The sequence below is a fragment of the Ipomoea triloba genome, chromosome 8, assembly GCF_003576645.1.
Source record: "Ipomoea triloba cultivar NCNSP0323 chromosome 8, ASM357664v1".
NCBI classification, from domain to species: domain Eukaryota; kingdom Viridiplantae; phylum Streptophyta; class Magnoliopsida; order Solanales; family Convolvulaceae; genus Ipomoea; species Ipomoea triloba.
In genome coordinates, this window is record NC_044923.1 from 13,977,675 (window position 1) to 13,983,829 (window position 6,155).

Below are 6,155 nucleotides of genomic sequence, written 5' to 3' on the forward strand. Positions count from 1 at the left end.
ATCATCTTGGCAATCGATCGCGACATATTTAGAGCATGCAATTAATTTGCATATTAGAAATCCGGTGTGTGGCATGGATACCAAATTCAAAATCGAACGATAAATTTGAAACTAATCACCCCTGTTGTATGGGACTGTGAGAAAATGTATCTAATAAATCCATTATTCAGTTTGAATATGGGGTAAACAATTGAAGCAAGTTTCGAAGTGAATTCTATACTGGTGATCCTGTTGAAATGTTGGCTACAACCACTATGGTTAAGCCCGCATACAACTAAAGATCACGAAGTTTACGCGTTGACCAAACGCTCCATTAATTTGGGCATGTTGCCACAAAATTTTAACTTTGTAAAGTTATGATTGTAATTTTTTATTTGTAAATTACACTATTTCTAGCTTTGTACGTAGAATAGTCATACTAAATTTTTAGAGTTAATTCCATTTTTGGTCTTAGATTTATAGGTGACAATCCACTTGTAGTCCCTTTTTTATTAAAACATCCTCATTTGGTCATAGTATTATTGCAGCATGACCATTTTTAGTCCTCCATCAACAAAATCGTCAAAATATCGTTAAATACAAAGGCATTTCAATCTTTTTTATACAAAGTATGTTGAACCGTCATAATTTTTATGTTTATTTTTTTGAAAACATCCATAATTGAAGACCGAAACATCATTGAATTTAACGGTATTTAAACTATTTTGTTGATAAAGGACCAAAAATAGTCATGCCACAATAATACTAGGACCAAAAGTGGATGTTCTACACAATATCTCCGCATCAAGCCCAGGAAAATATCTCCGCATCAAGCCCTACGACGTAGGCAATTTTGACTAGAACCCGACCCAAGAGCCGATTACGGTCAAAAGATCAAAAGACAAAGATCTCCGGACCTCGGCGATCAGAAGATCTAGAGACAAAGGTTTCCGGACCTCTACAATCAGAAAATTAAAAAAAAAAAAAACAAAAACTCTCCTACTCAGCAACATCGCCGATCTCTTGATCGAGGTGTCCGACCATGGGCCTAATTTTCAATCTCTTGATCGAGGTTCCCGACCATGGGCCTAATTTTCGATCTCTTGATCGAGGTGCCCGCCATTTGCCTAATACTTAGTCTCCGGACCGTTGCCGATCTCTTGATCGAGGTGCCCGACTATGGGCCTAATTTCCATTGACAAGATTAGCTTCGATCTCTTGATCGAGGTGCTTGACCATGGGCCTTATACTGGTCTCCAGATCAGCTCCGATCTCTTGAATCGAGGTACCCGGCCATAGGCCTTATGTTTGATCTCCATATCGGAATCCCAACCATGGGCCTTATGTTCAAATCTCCAAATCAGCGATGCTGCTTCACGATTGCCACCACCGACGCTATAAGCTCGATAAGGTTGGCATTGCCACTATCAACATGATGAGCCCGTGACCAATTCCTGGCATTAAGTTATACGAAGTACGCAATTAAGCCCGCCAGGTTGAAATCCCTCCCCGGCTAAATCCAATCTCTTGATTGGTAAGAATTGATCACCTGGTCACGTTAAAAATCAGATCGCTTGATCGGTACCATTCAATCCCTTTATCATATTAGAGGTCTAATCTCTATATCGGTAAATTTAAACCTCATAAATCCCCAAAGTCCTACAAGTTAGGCAAATCGACCATCCGCCGTCAAAAGCGAAAACTAACTCGGGAGCCCATCATATCTATTCCCTTGTGTTGGCGATTCTCGCAACATAGGGAGTGGGGGGCTATTAAGGCAACTCTCTCGACCTATGGAGCTTATTAAAGCAATTCTCGAACGTAGTGCATTTCCCGAGCAAAGTGGCTTTGGTGACTAACACACCATAGCATACTTTCCGAGCATAATGACATTTCGGGTCTCATTAGACTTTCCCGGTCTCATCAGACTTTCGGGTCCCCTAGCGTCCCGCCACTTGGGAATTTTGGTTCGTAAACCAAGTACAAAAGAGGAAGTCTCCCTGTTCAAATGAATTTGGTTTTCAAAAAACCCATCGTAACGATTAATATGGATGAGCAAAAACTAACCAAACGCGATCGGGTGCAGAATAATCTTAATACCATGTAATCGAGGTCAAGGTTTGACCAGGCTCAAAACTAACTACGACCGCTCAGCTTGAGTAAAAGGCATCGGGAGAAGCATTCCCACTTTTGATCAGTAAGATCAATAGAGGTCCTTGGACCGCAAATAAATCTAATCTCTTGATTGGTAAGACATGATCTCTAGAACTCATTAAAATCCAATCATCCGATTGGTGAAACCCAATCTTCTTATTGGTAGGATTCGAACCTTAGATCGCAGGTAAGTCCAATCCCTTGATGGGTAGAATCAAATCTCTTAATCGTGATTAATTTGACCTCCCGGTCATAGCTAATAATCCAGTCACTAGATTAGTAAAGTTCGACCTCTCAATCGTATCGCAAATCGGTCCCTAAATCGGTAAAGTTCGGACGACCCTTATAGTCCAAAGAACTATGCTTAAGGTTGTGCTCTTGTTTCCTTAGCTAAGATTTTTTCCCACTAGGTTTTTTCTTAGTCTAAGGTTTTTTACGAGGCAACCAGCGTAAGTCACGGACAAATTAACCAAATTCTCCAGCCCGAACCCTTCCTCAATAGTTCGACATCAGGGCACGAACTGGGGGGCTACTTGATAGGAAATATATCCCAGGTATACGGTTTACTATACCATAATACTGTCTGGGTCGGTCCAGATTCAGGTTAGGGTCATGTGGTCGGGTGAAAAGTCAATTGTCAAAGTCAAATAACTTAGGCCTATATAAGGGCCATTAGACTCACAACTAAGGGGATTTGGGGCCATTTTCTTCTCCTCTCTTCAACTCTCTCTCTCTCTCTCTAAAGGAGATAACAAACACTCTCTATAAGTTGGAAGAAGGGATTTGAATACAAAAAAAAAGCTTCTTTGCTCTCAGTCTATACAAATTTCATATACACATTACTTATCCAGCATCAATTTATTCTATTAGTACCCTTATATGAGCTATACAAAAATTTGATAAAATAAATATGAAAATTTCACAAAATACAACCTAAATCAAATTCGGAAACATTCTATCACAGTGTGGGTGCAAAACATGAAAGAAACAAGGATCAAGGCATTTATTCAAAATTAAAATGCAAATGCTCGTCTCTTCCAAAGTTTACTCATTATTTTTTCCTATTTATGACTTTTTCCAAAGAGAACTTCCCCAAAAACCTCGCCATTTTACTCCAGTCTTCAACGTAGCTCCCCGAATGTCGATTCTTACTTCACTGCTCCACCATCGTCCACTCGTCCGGCAACACTTGCAATTGAGAAGTTAAGGATATTTTCAGCTATTGAATTTGATACTGAAGAGAATTGCTAGTTGAACAAAGGACATTACCTTGCATAGAAATGAGTAACTCAACAGTGGGGCAATCGTCAAAAGCAAAAGTTGGAGCATCCTAGTCATCAGAAGGTTCATTTAAACGTAAACGTGGAATGTTTCAAAAGGATTTGTAGCATATGATGTATGGATTTGGAGATGATCACAATCCACTTCCAGAGATTGTGGCACTTGTGGAGGACATTGTTATGGAATATGTCACAGATATGGTGCATATTTTATGATATATATTTTTTTTTCATTTTTTTTATATTTTTCATCTCACTTATGCCACAAAGATGATCCTTGAACCAACAAACGACACCACAATTTATAGCACTCAGTGGAGGCACCTGTTGACTCTTTGTGCTCCAGTAGGTTGAGAAAGTAGCTATGAACAGATACTACATTGTAACAGAGTCAGTAGAACTCTAAAAAAAAAAGAATTATTTAAGAATTTGAAAAAGATATATAAGGTGAAACCAACATATGTATCAAAGAAAATGGAAAAAAACAAAAAACAAACATAAAAACTTAGCATGGGCAGGCATATTTTTAATCATGTCTAACAAAGGCAAATTCACTTTCACTTTTGACAACAAATCATAGATTTCAGAAAATGATTTATTAAATTTTGGTTTTTCTAATCTACCAGGAAATGGAACTGGTGGAACATAAGGCTTAGGGGGCACATAAGGATCATTAGATTTATGCAATTTGGGTTCATCTTTATTAACATCATCATCAACATTCAAATTTTCAACTATTTCAACTTGTTTAGAAGTGGTATTTTCTTTTACATTGTTTTCAATAACTTTACCACTTCTTAAAACATTCATAACCTTAGCTTCTTGAGGTTGGCTAGGCAACTTACCTGGCACATGGCCTTGCAGAGCTTCGGCGATTTGCCCCATTTGTAATTCCAGTTTTCTCTTGGATGCTTCATTTCTGGAAAGTGTAGCCTTAGTTTTAGCAAGTGATGCCTCCGTTTGTTGGAACCGTTGTTCACTCGCTTCTTGTTGCATCTGGAACGGCTGCTCATTTATTTCTTGCTGTTTATTGCAAGCCTTTATAAAAGTATTCAAAGAATCCTCCCAAGATGGTTTTGTGGTTGATGAGCAATTGGTTGGAAATTATTTTGATTATTATTATTCCAAGAAAAATTAGGGTGATTTTTCGAACCCGGATTATAAGAATTAGAATACGGGTCATTTCTAGGCCTTTGATTAAAACTATTCATTGCATTGGTCTGTTCAAAATTATTAACATTTTCTTCAACCATGGATTCATTATTTTGCTTCACACCCATTATAGAACACATGTTGTTCATTTGTTTTGCTAACTCAGACATATGAATTTCAAACCCAATATTTGAGTTAACTTCATACGTACCTTGTGTCCGTCCCCTTATGCTTTTCTATTGGGAGTTTGCACCTAGCATTTCATACAATGCTAAGGTTTCTTTCGCAGTTTTTTCTCCCACGGCACCTCCAGCCGCATTGTCAACCATTGATTGGTTGGTTTGGGTCAAACCATCATAAAATGTTTGATTTTGCAACTCCAATTGGGGCATTAAATGAGTAACACTTTGAACCTTTCCCATGCCTCATGGAACGGTTCACCTTCAGCTTGCGAAAAAGTTGCAATTTTCCTTCTTAATTCAACAGTTTTAGAATGGGAATAGAATTTACCTATAAATTTGTTGTATACCTCCGGCCATGTTCGAAGGGATCCCGGTGTGAAAGACATGAACCATGTATTTGCTGCATCTTTCAAGGTGTACGAGAAACACCTCTTCCTCAGATCATCCTCGGTCAAGTCATTCAACGGAAAGTTTTGGACTATCCCGTAGAAATCTCTGATAAAGGTAAAGGCACCCTCGCTTGCTAAACCGTGAAAAAACAGCAACTGGTTGTAGTGGACCGTCTTTAGCTCATAATTCTTGGCTGCATCAGTAAGCACTATACAAGAAGGTGAAGCTCCTACTTGGAGCCTACCAAAGTCTTTCATTAGCCTAGGGTTGGGTTGAGGAAGTGCATCCATTGTTGTGGTTGTTTCCTGTGGTTCACAACTAGAGTTTTCAAAAGGTAAAGTTTTTTTCTTTTTTCTATCAATGCGATTGTCTAAAGGCAACAGTATAGGTTTTAAAGAATGATGGCCATGCATAAAATAAAAACTCAAATAAACTAACAAGCAAACAAGTAAATAAACAAGATATTCAAGGAAGAGTAAAAGGGAAATAAAGAAAAACTAAACAAATACTAAGCACCTTTTTTTTTATAATTTTTTTGAAAGCAATATTAAGCAAAGGAAAGAACAAATTGCACAGTAAATAATTCCTCGGCAACGGCGCCAAAAATTGATGGACAATATAATATTATTCTCGTAAGCGCACGAATCAGTGTAGTAATAGTGTGCAAAATGCAAGGGTCAATCCCACAGGGAATTGATGCTATGCAATTGAATAACTTGCAAATAATTAACTTGAATGCAATAAAGTAAAGTCGAAACTAATAAAATAATTTGGAGAAATAAAATAATTAAAAACCAAAAAGAATGAGATAGCAGACAATTTAGTAACTAACATAGAAGACAAATCTCTAAGAACATGAATTCAATACCACTACTAACTTTGCATTTTAAGCTTAACATTGCCAATCAATTAAGAGTTCATTCTTTTCTTGAATATGACTACTCTTTATGGCGTTCAGAATAAGTCATGTGCTTTAACCATTCATGTGCTTAAGACACTTATTCAAATAGTTAAAACC

General features: G+C 37.7%; 1 pseudogene; it reads left to right on the forward strand.

Moving 5' to 3' along the window:
- Positions 1-4,946: 4,946 nt before the first annotated feature.
- On the forward strand, positions 4,947-5,045 carry LOC116028144 (annotated as a pseudogene).
- Positions 5,046-6,155: the final 1,110 nt, after the last annotated feature.